At 45.2% G+C, this 14,891-nt stretch overlaps 1 long non-coding RNA gene across 1 annotated transcript in view; it reads left to right on the top strand.

Moving 5' to 3' along the window:
- Window positions 1–32: 32 nt before the first annotated feature.
- LOC121009823 (uncharacterized) overlaps window positions 33–14,891 on the top strand; it is a 31,722-nt gene continuing 16,863 nt past the window's right edge. Inside the window, exons 1-4 of the long non-coding RNA XR_005780844.1 lie at window positions 33–619; window positions 1,031–1,118; window positions 12,955–13,055; window positions 13,180–13,285. This is a non-coding gene — a long non-coding RNA (uncharacterized LOC121009823). The remainder of the gene's footprint in view (window positions 620–1,030; window positions 1,119–12,954; window positions 13,056–13,179; window positions 13,286–14,891) is intronic.

Here is a 14,891-nt window from a genome sequence, read left to right as displayed (position 1 = left end):
CTCACGTTCAGCCAATCCGGAGTCGGAGGGCGGCACTGCCTCCCTCATGGCCCAATCAAGAGAAACCGGCTCTCCTTCAGCGCTTCCGCCGGTATTCTGGCCGCCTATCTCTACCAGTACTGTGCACTGGCTTGAGATTGCACCCGCCCATCTTGACTGACATATCCCCGGGCCCAATCGTAGGCTCAAGCCGATGTCCCTCTTCATTCGAGGACTTTGGCAGCCTCAGTCATGATGGATAATACTGGTGCCCGACCAATAGTGGTGCTCCGCCAGAACAGAGGCAACTTCACTCTCCCTTATCCACCCGAGAAAGCGAGGGGATGAAGGTGGAGTGGAGTAGTCTGTGCATTGAGGAAATGATTGACGGACAGCCCCCCCCCCCCTTCCAATCGGAGCGCTGTGCGCAGCCTGGCCAACCTATGGGACTTGGCTGCTAAGGCGAGAGGCGGGCTTCTCAGAAGTAGGAAGTATTCGTGGGTCCGTCTGCAGTCAGCCGGGCAAAGGGCTCGGCGGACTCTGGAAATAGCGCGAACCGTGGACGTGCTCATGACGAGGGGGGAGTGAGCTCACGAAGGCCACGTACAGGCTGCCCAGAGCTTGCCCAGACTCACAAAAGGTCAGGCAGACCTCATTTCCGAAACAACGGTGGGCTGAGCTGCAGGTTTAGGAGTATCCGCCTAAGGCAGGGGCATGGGGGCGTGGCTTTGAAAGGCCGCGGAGCACTGGTTGGTTGAGGAAAATGCCCCTCCGGCCTCTGCGTGCCACCATTGGCTGGGCTAGGGGAGGCGAAACGCCTTCGCCTCTGGGGACCCGCCCCCTAGAGGGTGTACACCTGGTTTAGAAAGATTGCCTGGACTGGATTTGTTCTTAACCTGGGCTGGAGCGGTTGGGCAAAGCCCTTGAGGAACCGCGGAGTGAGTTCCTGATCTCCATCTACACTGGGGAATCATAGGAGAAATAGACTTGATCTCTGATCACTTTGTCTTCAGGAGATTGAAGAGTAAACTCTTCCCTGCCTTCCCGACAGGGGTTCCCTGAATTGCGACTTCCTTTGTCTCTGCGTGGTGTGCTTAATTCCAAGCTCCTTGTCATGTTGGCTGAATCAACATCCCCAGGTAAACAAATCAACTCTTCCCACACCCAGATTCCCTCCAAAATACAAGGCATTAAAAAACAGCTCCGGCAAGAGTAGATGGGGTAAGTTCTGGAGTCCAGTGAATCTTGGAGACCATAGTAAGTATCCTGGGCTCACACAAAAACTTTTCAATTCATTGCAGAGGATTAAGGCAACCGAAGGGTATTTGAGTTTATTTATATGGCTGCTAAGGAGAATGAATAATTGTGCTTACATCCAAAGTGTGCATCCCCAGTGAGAAATTCTGCATTTCGGGTGAGTTGATCAATCTTAAACTCAATCTCAAGGTGCCCTCTCATCCTCTGCACAAACATTTCCGTACTGGGCTCTACCCACAAGTCCTGGAAAGAGTGCCTTTCTAAGGATTTTTTTTTTTTTTCCATGAGGTCACTAGCACATTGTTCCCAGGGCTGTACAACCATTCCTACTTCTAAACTTGTCTCAGGTTGTCTTGAGCCTCTGGAACCGACAATGCATAAACCACACCAGGAACCTACCTGTACCTCTCTGGATACATTGTGATAACTCTCCCACGATTCTAGACTTCCTGAGTGCTGGGAAATTGAATTTGAATATATACAGTGGAAATTGGAGTGGAAGAAGAACATAACTATGTGCAAAAACAAGGCAACTTGTAGTGTATCTGTGCTGTGATTGGCTCCTTCAGCTGTATCTGCAGTGCAGGAACATTTGTGATTTTCATTTCCCTATTTCCTGTCCCTCTTCTGTTCCCAGCTTCTCTCTTGTCTTGTGCCCTCACCTTGTTCCATGCTCTCTTCTCTGATTTGTACCACTGCTCCCTGCTCCTACTTTTTGTTCCCTGCCATGTCTTGCTGTTCTCTGCTCTGTCTCTTCAGCCCTTTCTCCCTGCCCCCAGTGCTTTGCCTCTTCTTTCTCTATCTTGCCACTCTTCTTGTCTTTGATTCCCCTGATCTTATTATCTTCTCCAAACTGGGTTGGGAATAGAAATAAGGAACAGAGGTATGATGATCTTAGCTACATTTACCACACTCTTCCATGGGGAAAGGGTTGGATGCTTTCCTAGATACATAGTTTTGAATTGAACACCCCCTGTCCTGCATCCATCAAGTGCAAAACTTGAACAAGATTAGCCTACCCTATGGAACTAATCGATGTAAATGGAATCACAAATTCATAGCCTTCTGCACTCCACTGTCTTTGACCCAACAGAGGTCTAACCCCATTCCCAAGCCTACCATCCTGCACAAGGCAACCAATTTCTTCACATTTCTGAAATACTCAAATCTCATTTAACCAAGCCCTTAAGCACACCTTAAGTCATCAACCTCCACAAAACATTCAATGTTGCCAATTTCAAAAACCTCCCCAAACACTATTCCTCCCCAAATCTGTTAACCTCTCCCAAACCCCATCTTCACCACACCCACCAGTGTTCCCAGAACTCTCACTCTTCCAAGCCAAGAAAATGTCCAAAGCACCTAATCATGCCACACAACCCACCATCCATGAATCTACCCACATCCCTAAAGCTGCAACCTTCCACAAATCAGCAATCTTCCAAAAACTCTAGCCTCTAAAACCAAACACACCAAAACCTCAGATTCCCCAAATTCACCGATGTTTCATGCTCATCAACCTCCTCAAGCTCAACAGTGCCCCATGCCCATCAACTGCCCCAAACCCACCAATATCCTTATGCCACTCAGCCTCCCCAACCCTGCAAACTTCCTAAACACACCATACTGCTGGAATATACCCACGTGCTCAAACCCATCAAACTCTCCAAACCTTTGTCCTCCCTCAAGTCCTCAATATTTCCAAATTTTTCAAGCTCCTCAAGTCCCAAATTTTCCATGAAGCTCAAATCCCCATGTCCACTTACCTCCCCCAAACCACCAATCTCATAACTTCAAGTTTATCAAGCCCTGAACCAATCCACCAAATTTTGCAAGCCCCAAATGGCAAATTTATTCAAAAGTCTCCAGATACTTGTCCCATCCCCCTAATTCCACATGTCCCCAATGCCAAATCTCCAAGTCCATCAAAATCCTCAAACCCACAGTCACTTTCAATTTCCTGCCTTCCTTAAATCAACATATCCAAACTTTCCCAAAATATGAACTGACAAATTACTCAGAGCCACCAATCTCTCCAAACAAGCAACCCTCCCCAGCAAACATGCTAGTTCCCACAATTCTACCAGACTACGGATGTCAACATCCTTTCCAAACCATGCCACCTTCCTAGCACCATCAAGTACTGTTGTTTTTGAGGTGTTCTCCATGGACTTTCTCTTGCTCTGGTAGCAAGATGCTACCCGTTGATGGTACCATGTCCTATAGGAATGAATATAAACTTAACAAAAAAACTCACACAGATGTACCCCTGTCGCACAAACACATTTCTTAATATAGTTTGTATATCATTAAACTTTACCAAGATCCTGGATTAAAAAAAAAAAAAGCCCTCACCTGTCCAGAAACACCCTCTGTAACTTCACTCAATTCCTTTTTGTAACCTCCTTCAGTCTCTCCTTCATCTAAGAACCATATCCCTGTGTCTGTCCCTTTTTGCTTGAAATCACACCATCTCTCCCCACTAGGGGCAATAAGACTGTGGACCTAAAGAGAGTGTGAGATACAGACAACTCCGAGCTAAGACCACAACAGGAAAGGCATGAACACTGCTTAATGTTTTCTCTCTTTCTCTCTCTCTCTCTTTTTTCTTGACTGAAGTATAGTTAGCATATAATGTTATAGTAGTTTTGGTTACAAATGTCAAAATCCCTGTGGCTCCAAGAAGAGGACTCTGGACTTGTGGTGGGCCCAGTCCAAGGTCGAGGACTCTGTCTCCACAGAGGATACATATGCCCGAAGGGCATGGGCAGGCCAAGTGTTGGTACCAGAATTGTGGTGATTTTTTCCCAACATGCCTGTGACATTCCCCTGTCTGGCCCTAGTCGTGGGTTGGGGAGGTTGATCTCCTGTTTTGAAACAAGGAATACAAGACTGCTAGTGTAGGGCAGATGGCTCAGAAGGAAGCAGAAGAGGTCCCCCTTTAAAGACTAAATCCAGACTCCTTTTCCACAATAGAGCATGGCCTGACCCAGGGTGAGCCTGCTGTATGGCCATCCCGGGGCTGGGGTGAGGTGGGGTGAACAGACACAATTACTGACTTGTGTGCGATCTCATGACTATTTGTGGAGGTGCACTGAGAGCCTGGGGAAGACCATCCACTGAGTGTCTGCCCAGCCTTGAGGGGAAGGCCTGGTTGGGTTCATAGGCTCTCCTCCTCCAGAAAGCACCCCAGTTCTTCCTGCCTTTCTTCTTTCCTTCTTCCTTCCTTTCTTCCTTTCCTCCTTTCTTCGTTTTCTTTTTCCTTCCTTCCTTCCTTCCTTTTTTCTTCTTTCTTTCTTTCTTTCTTTCTTTCTTTCTTTCTTTCTTTCTTTCCTTCTTTCAGCTTAAATGGGGGTAGAACCTCATTTGTAAAGGCTTACTATTTATCACTGCAATTTTATTCCTAATAAATATTAGTATTAGTAACATTGAGCATTCAAAATAATGGCTCTCTAAAATTCCCACATCTCAATCCCTTGAACCTGTGAATATATGGCCTAACATGGTAAATGGAGCTTTGCGGTCATGATTAGGTGAAGGTATTTGAATTGAGATTTACCCTGGGTTATCCAGTGGCTCAGTGTAATGATATGAGTCCTTAAAAGTGGAGAACATTTCCCAAATTGAATCCTAAATAGTTATGGAAATGGAATGAGTCAAAGAGATTCTACACGGTTGGCTTTGAAGATGAACACAGGAGGCCAAGAGCCAAGGAACGCTGTCAGCCTCTGAAATGTCACAAAGCACAGATACTCCAGAAGAGCCTCCAGAAGAGAAGGCAGCATTACTCATATGTTGATTTGAGCCTGGTTGAGGCTCTGACATACAGAAATGTACGATATTAAATCCGTGTTATCTGTGTGGCTAAGGTTGTGGTATTATGTTGTATACGTAGCAAGAGTAAACTAGCACATAATAATATGAAGCAATTCGTAACAATCATCATAATAGCAACAGGCACGGAGGGATGAACATGTACCCAGAACAGCCCTGTGTGTTCTGTGTGCTTTAAGTTACTTAACACTGTATTCCCGGTGATGTTGGATGACAAAGTTATTCTCCTATCGCATTAAAGAATCTGAGCGACAGAGGGGATGAATGTCCTGTCCTGAGGAAAGACACCTAGGAAGGAACATAGCCTAGGTTTGGTCGTAGGATAGTTTCACGCCTGGCTCCATTCATGTCTACATTGTTCTACCCTGGGTGATTAAACAGAAAGTTGTTGCAAGTCTCTTGATTCCATGTTTGGCCATGTTACAGTGATACTCTGCTGGTGTCAGTATACAGATAAATACTGATGTCAGAGAATGGGTGAAAAACGCAGCTGCAGGTGTTTGACAAGAGGAATAGAACCCCAAGGACACTTTCCCATCCTTAAGTCCCCCACACCCCCTCAACCGCTGTGGCTGAGGGACACAGGAGGGGCTCAAGCATCCTACCAGTCCTGGTGAAGTATCAGGGCTCTTTTGCCTGCTCCACTAAAGTTCTTTAGTTTCTTTTCTGTTCCCCCACACGCTTTCTCCTCATAGATGATCAAAAGGGCCGAGGGACAAACGATCTCTTCAAATTAGCTAAGTCAGTGATTCTGTATTATAAGATCAATGAGTTTGGCTTTCCTACAGAGATTTCCTCTCTGGGGGTGTGCTGACCCCTGCCAGGTTTCTTGTCATATTATCTCACAGAACAGACCCCTGCATCCTGGGTCCCATGCAGGCATCAAGTCACCACAGTGCCCGTCGCTGCAGGCATTTCACCCACTGAATCACCCCCTGGTAGCTGTATTCACAGCTCTGGCAGCCCTGGGCTCCTCTGGTACCTGCATCAGGACGTCTGAGCCTCTGGGACTGACCACCTACGACCTCCAAGCAGTGTGTGCCTGTCAGTGGACATCTGGACACACTGCACTGACCCCTTTTGCTGTATGCTGTAGCATCTGTTCCTGCATGGTGATTTGGGTGGTAATAAATTACACCCGACCTGGTATGATATGATTTCTCGCAGAGAGGTCAACAAAGACCAGACAGAAGGTTGTGCAAGAAGGTGGCGAAGGACGTAACCCTAGTTTGAGTAACCTCTCCACAGTTTCTGTCGCCAGGCCCCAGTGCTGGTTTTTACTTCCTTATTGTCTGTTTCCTCTCCATGTTTCTTACTCCCTTAACCTGAACAATGCTCCTTCTCTGTTGGCTGTTGGCCCAGCCACTGTGCACTTGACTCACCCCATTTCTCTATTCCGAAAGGAGTAGGACTCAGGGAAAGAGGGTTGGGGGTTAACTTTGCTGAGGTTCCTTCACTCCCCATATTGTTATGGCTCTTATATGACTTCGCTTCACATCGTAATGTAATGGCGCTGTGCACCCCATCCTTCCTGATGGCTTGCTGTGCCCCCTACACCTGGAAGAGGCCAGCACTTGCACCTCCTGGTGTCAAGGCTGAACACATCTTCCTGTTCTCTCACATCATGCCATCTCGTGCACATCCGAAGGTCTAAGACCATGACGTTCCCAAGGAGTGCTTAGTCCTTCCTGCAGCCCATGCGTCACTGAAGCATTTCAAGTACCTTCATGACTTTCTCTTGGTCTGGGTGCTGCAGTGAATGAGAGGTGGTTTGTTGCAATAAGTTGATGTGTACACAGTTCTTTCTCTGGATGATGCATCAATAAACTCAAGGAAGTTCAAATAGCAATAAATTACAAGGAATGTCAAAATCTCATCATGTTGACAGATTCTATCTATACCTTTATTCAATTGCTCTTCCCACCTCATTCTTTTTTATTTATATAATTTAAATTCATAGTGCTTTAAAATAAAGATTTTCTAGCAAAGCAGGGTTAGACCATTCATACTTTGGACCATTCATACTTTTCTTTTTTAATGAGCCAGAATTTCATTTGTAAAGCAATGTTAATTACTGCTGCAATTTTATTCCTAATACAGCGTGATGAAAGTAAGAAGAACAATAACCCCTAACAACTTCTACTTTTTCTCCTGAATCCAGTCAGTGTCATCTTATGTGGCAGAAGGGACTTTGCACATGTGATTAAGTTTGAGGATCTATAGAAGGAAGAGGTTTCCTGGACTACACAGATTGGTCCAATCTTAAAATACGAGTCCTAAAAATAGAACCTATCCTGGCTGTACTCAAAATGAGATTTAACAATGAAAGAAGGACATCAGAGAGATGCTATGTTCCTTGCTTTGAAGATGAAGAGGTCCAAAAGCCAAGAAATGACAGTGTCCTACAGAATCCTCAAAAAACAAGGAAACAGATTCTTCCCTAGGATCTCCAGAGGGAAAGCAACCCCGTTAATACCTTGGCGTTAGCCTGCTTAGACCTGTTTTGGACTTCTGACCTACAAAACTATAAGATAATACATTCGTGTTGTTTTATTTTATTTTTTATTTTAGGTAAAGAGAGCAGGGGAGAGGGGCAGAGGGAGAGAGATTGAGAATCGTAAGTAGGTTCCGCGCTCAGCGCAGAGCTTGACGTGGGGCTCAGTCCCACAACCCTGGGATCATGACCTGAGCCAAAATCAAGAGTCGGACACTCAACCTACTAAGCCACCCAGGCGCCCCCATTTGTGTTGTGCTAAACTGCAAAGGCTGTGGTGCCTTGTCACAGTGGTTAGAGGAGCTAATACGTAATTATTTTGAAGATTTACAAAAACAAAACCAGCAACATATATTGAGTCATTAATGTGTGCCACATACTTCTTCTCCATGTGCTTTCCATGTTTTAATTTTAACTCTATATTTTCAGGATCAGAGATAAGTGTCCTGTTCCAAGACGTCATAACCTGGAAGAAACATGTCTTGGATTTGATTAAGGTAGTTTGAGGCTAGTTTTATTCATTTCAACATTGTTTCCACAGAGTGATTAAAGGAAAATTTTTGAGGGATCTTGAATATACTTCCATGTTCTGTCAATATTATATTGATACTCGGGTAGTGGTGATGTCAGCAGGGACACGTAAGGCAGATGAGGACACAAGAACTGAAAATGGCCGTCATGCACATCAAATGCTCATAGAGGATTCAGTTATCTTCATTTTGCATCTAATTTTCCTATAAATCAGGCTAAGAATATAAATAAAATTAAACAGGAAAAATTTTAGGAAAAACATCTGTGCTCTTTTTTTTAAGTTTATTTATTTATTTTGGGAGAGACTGAGGCATCGTGAGTGGGAGAAGGGCAGAAAGAGAGAGAGAGAGAGAGAGAGAGAGAGAGAGAGAGAGAATCCCAAGCAGGCTCCATGCTGCCAGTGCAGAGGTCAACATGGGGTTCAAATTCACGAAATCGTGAGATCATGACCTGAGCTGATAATAAGAGTCTGTCACTTAACAGACACTAAGTGTGTCTAAGTGGACATGGACTGAGGGGTGGGGCCAGGCCAAATGTGTGTCAGGTATATGGTAGTTTTTCCCTGACATGCCTGTGATTTCCTTTTGCAGGAGAGAAGTGAGGAGACTGATCTCCTGTGTAGTGATGAGACGTGGAGGCTGCTGGTACAGGGTAGATGGCTCAGAAGAAGGCAGAGTCCCCCTCGAATAGAACATTTTAAGGCTAAATCTAGATTCCTCACCCACAAGAGGGCATGGTCTGATCAAGGGTGAGGCTACCATGTGCCATCCTGGGGTTGGGGAGAGGTGGGGTGAAGAGACACAATCACTGACCCAAGTGCGATCTCATGACTATTCCTGGATGTGCACTGGGTAGGGGACAGGCTGGGGCAGACCATCCACTGAGCATCTGCCCAGCCCTGACAGGAGGGCTGGATTGGGACATTGGCTTTGCCCTGCGTGTGACCTCCACAGATCACCTGCCAGGGCATGGGCCTGTGTGACACCTGTGTGACAGAGATGTCATTGTTAGGGCAGCACCTTGTTTCCTCACCAAAGTGGTGATGCCATCCTTCACTGTTTATTTGCGTCATGCTATCTTTACAGCAATAGTTGGTACCACGATAGTCTTGTGCTCTACCATCACCAGTTGAAATAAGCATAAATGTGATGCTTTCATTGACATTGTAATTACCTTTCCTATATAATTGCTATTAGTTCTTTTTTTTATTGCTATTAGTTCTTCTGCAAACATGAAGATGCTCCTATAAACAGGTTTAGATAATCCATACTCTACATGTTTTTGAGAGATGTGAATGAAATGTAACCTTTTTTATAATGTAATGTCAACAACTGCTGCCATTTTGTTCCTCACATATAAGAATCATAGTAATTAGCATAAGTACATGAACAAAAATAACACTAGAGCCACATGCATTATGTGCTGGGCACTGCTCCATGCCCTCTATATGTTTTAATAATTTAATAATTATGTAATTGCTCATAACCATCTTGGAAGTCAAAATTATTCCTATTTTAAATAGAAAGCTGTGAGGGACAGAAGTGATGAATGTTCTGCCCTGTGGATTCACAATCAGGACGAACATTTCCTGGATTCAACCCTAGGGTAGTCTGAGGTCTAGCTCCTTTCTCTTTGACAATGTTCCTCATAGAAACTTGTTACAAGCCTCTAGTGTCTGAGTTTCATCCTTACTGTACTGATGTCATGGCGGTGGTGGTGTTGGCAAGGTCAGCTGACGATACGCACTTCCACGAACACACACAGGTCAGTGAGTCTGTGTGGGGGCACCAATGAGGCTGGATTCCCCAGCAGAGCCATCCTCGTGTGGGATAGTTGGCTCATGCCAATTGCTTTGTCCTTCACAAATCCCTGTGGTTGCTTCCCATCCGTGTGTCTGGTAACACGGAATCCCTCACATCAGGCGTCCTGCCTTCTGAGCTGCCCCCAGAACACTGGGCTTGTGGATTCATTACCCTTGGGTGTTCTGAGCCTCTGGGATGGATCCCTGTGAACCATGGAATGTCCTTTCATGGAGGTATCTGGACACACTGTGTAGGCTCTAATGTTGTATCATGCTTTCCCTCAAAGTTGCCTGTGTAACAGAGAACTGAACTTTAATATTTGTCATATGGGGTTCTGGGGAGGGGGAGGTCCTTTTCTGAGCAAAACCAAAGCTTCCTAAAGGTAGGATTAAACTATCTCATGAGCAGTCCCCAGGGCTGCACCTGCAGCGAATGTCACTGTTGCGAGCTCCTTCACCTTGTTTCCTGGCCTCTCACTCTGCTTTCTGATCCTATCACTATTCTCTGTACCTCTGTCCTCCACTCCTTCTCTCCTTGTTCCGTTCTACCTCACTACCCCATCTCTCTCCTCTGTGGCTTCACCACAGCCCCATTTCTTTTTCTCACATGCCCCCATTCACTTCTCTTGTCTAATCGGGGTGGACTCCAGTAACGGAGAGCAGAGGGGACCTGACACTGCTAGACATTGAACTCTGTAGACAGATTGTAAAACTAATGTGAGTTGCTGCTTTCCTGAATTCCTGTCCTGTCCCATGGGGCATATTTGCCTGAAAACATTGAGTTCATTCACTTGACCTTGACCAGCTCCGGCCTGCCCTTCCTACTTGGTCACTGTGACTAGAATCACATAAACAAGAACCTCCTGCATTTCACTCACCTCACCCAACTGATGAGCTGTCTTACTCTGTAGGCTCAACAAACTGCCCAGGCCATCCAGGCTCCCCAATGCTGTAAGATTCCCAGGCACACCAGTCATGCCAAACACTCCATTCTTTCTTACCGTCAGTTCCCTCCAAACCCTCAAAACTCACCAAGTGCATGATTTTGGATCAGTGCTTGGGCACTTGTTTTTTTTTCTGCTTCTTGACTTGCGTCTTAGTGAAACAGGTGTGTAGATTTTGTTAACTCACAAAGCTGTACGCACACAGTGTTCATGCATTTTGTTGTTAAGTTTATGCATTAACATAATAAGTAAAAAGTTGACAAACCTCCTCTGTGTTTCTTCATTCCATTTGATTTCACTACTTTATGTTCTCTTTCATCTGCAAGTCACACTCTTGACCCTGGTTTTTCTCCATGTCGAGTACAGCCTGTGTCTTTACGCCACCAAAAGTATAAAACCTGGAGGTAGACAAGTGCCAGGTCCAGCGTGCTCTAGGTTAAGAAAAGTTCTTATATCTCGTGAATCTCCCTTAAAGTCTGTGGAAGGCATGAGTCATCTGGGGTAGAGAGACAGGGAGAACACAGCCTGTCTGGAGGGTTGAGTGATAGGTCTGGCCCCTGATCCCCACAAGGTCTTGGTCAAACACAGGAGATGGACTGTAGATGTGAGTTTAGTTTAAGGAGTAGGTCCATGCTTCATGGATGCCACTGGCAGCTTGACCCTTTTTCTCTGATGAGCTTGTAAGCCTGGCTCCCAGTCCAAGGCAGGAACAGGGCAATAGTTCAAGGGGTAGTGGACAGGCTTGTGGAAAGGGCATGATGCACAGGGAAAGCTTCCTATGTTGTCCGTGACATCCCCCTGTCTAGAATTTTATTTTCCCCTGAAGATTAATGGCCCAGTATCCTTCTTCCTGGTATCCTGTTTTCAGGGGGCTTTTGGGGAACTACACTGCTTGAGGCAGGAAGCACCTATTGTGGGTGCTCAGGAGTTATGGCAGACTAGATGAACTGGTCCAGGCCCAGACAATCAAACTTACCTCCTCCAAAATCCCCTGGGGACTTTGAGAGGACAAAGGGTGCACCTAATCAAATAGATTTGTCTCTGATATGCATGATCTCCTGCTGTGTGCAGAGGAGGTCATGGGGAATGGTTACAGCCTGGGGTCACAATCCAAGTGAAGGACCCTGGAGGGCAACAGGGGCATTGGTGCCTGGCCTTCCTATGTCCTCTGGCCAAATGCCTGTTCATCTCTGGGTCTTCCCAGGACTGAGGAAAAGCTGAAGATCTGGCTACAGATTAATGTGTATCCAGCATTTATGAAGGTATGCTGATTGCTTTCTGACCTGTAATTGCCCACTCATTAAGTCTTTGACTCGATAGGGACATTTCCTTGCTTGACATGTGCTCTCCTGTGACTCTTGCATACAGGATCTCCAATGCTCAAGGACACATAAGACTTTTTGGAAGGTCGACAAACTGTAGTGCAGACCAGATGAACCGGTTGAGGTCTTGAAGCCATGGGTAAGAGGAAGCCAGATTCTCTGTTCATTCCCTGAGGAAGCATGGACCGGCTTTGGTAATGTCTTGGGCATGGCCAATCTTGTAGTTTGGGATGAGAGCCATAAGCATTGACCACTGACTTGTGTGTGACCTTCCAGTGAGGGCCTGACAGGTCTTGAACATTCTTAGGATGGGGGTGAGGCCATTCATGTTGCATACGATTGGCTCAGTCTAGGACCTGGGAGTTATGCTGCGTCTCTATAATGATTCTTCTAGGGTTGTATTTACTTTTCTGAGAACCAGGAAAGGTTCTTTACTTTTTAAGATTCATACAACTAAGTTGGGCACACCCAGATAATCCAGAACACTCTCCCCAACTCAGTGTCCTTACATTTAACCAAATCAGCAAAATTCCTTTTGCTATGTAAGGTACCACATTCACAAGTTCTTCACAAGTACATCTTTGGGGGAGCCATTATTCTGCCTACCTTCTATGAATTGAATCATGCCCTCCATAATTCATATGTTGAAGCCCTAACCCCTAATGTGATGCTATTTGGATATAGGGCCATTGGGCCATTAGAAGGTTGTGAGAGGGGGTCCTCATGATGGGATTAATGGCCTTATGAGAAGAGACCTGAGAAGTTACTTTCTTTGTCTTTCTACCACCTGAGGATATGGCCAGAAGGCAGTGGTCTGCACACCAGGAAGTGGATTCTCACCAGATACCAAGGCTGTGGCCACTTTGATTTTGGACTTTCCAGCCTGCAGAACTGTGAGAAATAGACTGGGTCTGTTGTTTAAGTGCCCCAGTCTATGATATTTTATTATGGCAGCTTGAATTGACCCAAACACTCCCATAGTCCTCAATCCCATGCCACACTCCTATCTTTTTACAGGTGATCAAGGCTACTGAAGGGGTATTTGAGTTCATTTATCTGACTTCTAAGGACAACAGTGTTTACATTCAGAAGTGGACACCTCGGAAGAAATTCTTCATCTAGGGTGAGTTGATCACTCTCCAGACTCCTACCCCTAACCCTTGGCATGTGTTCCTCCAAAGCGGACCATTCATCTTCCCAGGCTAAGAGGTCACCCTCTCTGCACATCATTCTTCATGAGGCACCCAGGACACTGCACTCCCAGGACTGGTCAACCATGCCCCATTCTATACCTGCCCCAGGGTCCCCTGAGCCTCTGGAATAGACTATTTGTGGACCACAGTGTGTTCTTTTCTGTGGATACCTGCATGCACTTAGGTCACCCTCAGGCTCTGACTTCTTTTCCCATGAGTGCTTCTGAATCATAAGAAATTAAAACTGAAGGCAAGCCACAGAATTACTAGGGAGAGGATTTTTAGTTGGAAGCTCTAACAAGGCAAACCACAGATCTACAAAAGAGGAGGCAGCTATGTTATTTATTTATTTATTTATTTATTTATTTATTTAAGTTTATTTTTACTTATTTTGAGAGAGAGAGATGGAGAGCAAGTGGGCGAGGGGCAGAGAGAGAAGGAGACACAGTCCCAAGCAAGCTCCGTGCTATCAGCACAGAGGGCTCGAACTCACAAACCGTGAGATCATGACCTGAGCTGAAATCAGGAGTCGGATGCTTAACCGACTGAGCCACCGGATGCCCTGCAACTATGCTATTTTAGACTATATTGGGAATATTTTGACTATTATTTGACATGGTTCCTTTTAAAATCTTCCCTTTTAGTAAGTGGCCCACCCATTTGGTTTGGGAACACACACTCTGGCCTACTGCCATGGGCTGTAGTTCAGCTATGAACTTAGCTTTCAAAGCCTTTGCCATGTGATTCTGACTTCTTTCACTTGTGTGCTACCCAGAGGCCGATTGTGAAACCTGTTTGGTATTCTATACAGTAGTCGATTTCTCAAACATTTTGCTGTGTTGGCTCTGGTCATTTTCATACATGCATCTCTTAGGAGTTTGCCAGGACATCATATGCAAATTTAGTGAATCCCTTTCTCTGGCTCCATGGTTTCCATAAACAGTGCTTATACTCTCTAGCTGGAATAGGGTAAAGTGCCATCTTGTTATTGAGGGGAAGTAACAAGGGTGTAGGGATGGAACGCCAAGCTCTAGGAAACAAGATGACAACAGTCACACACACACCGAGGGGGAAACAGACTTTTTGTCCAGGCAAGTCACTAAGCAAACAAATAAAAATCCAGCCACCACAACCACTCACAAGGTGGGAACAGAATCCAAAGTTGGTACAATGTACTATCTAAATTGCCGATTTTTCAGTAATACATGCAATGAAATAGGAAAGTATGCCTTTTACACAGGAAAAAAAAATCTGTCAGCAGGCATACTGAGGGGGCTGAGATGTTGGACTGAGCAGAAAAGGACTTCAAAACAGGTATTATAAATATGAGATTAAAATGAAAAGAAAGCATAGGTAAAGATAATTACATGACTCATAAAATAGATAATATGAATACATGAGTTGAGGTTATGAATACAAACCAATGAGAATATCAGGAGTTTTAAAAGTATAATAACTCATATGGATAAGAGAGTTTCCATGACAGGTTTCAGCTAGAAGTAGGAGGAATCTATAAAACTGAAGACAGATCAATTA

Source organism: Herpailurus yagouaroundi, unplaced genomic scaffold, assembly GCF_014898765.1.
Source record: "Herpailurus yagouaroundi ecotype Mexico unplaced genomic scaffold, PumYag 190, whole genome shotgun sequence".
Taxonomy (NCBI): Eukaryota; Metazoa; Chordata; class Mammalia; order Carnivora; family Felidae; genus Herpailurus; species Herpailurus yagouaroundi.
Note: the sequence above shows the minus strand (reverse complement) of the source record. Positions and strands in the feature narration are given on the sequence as shown.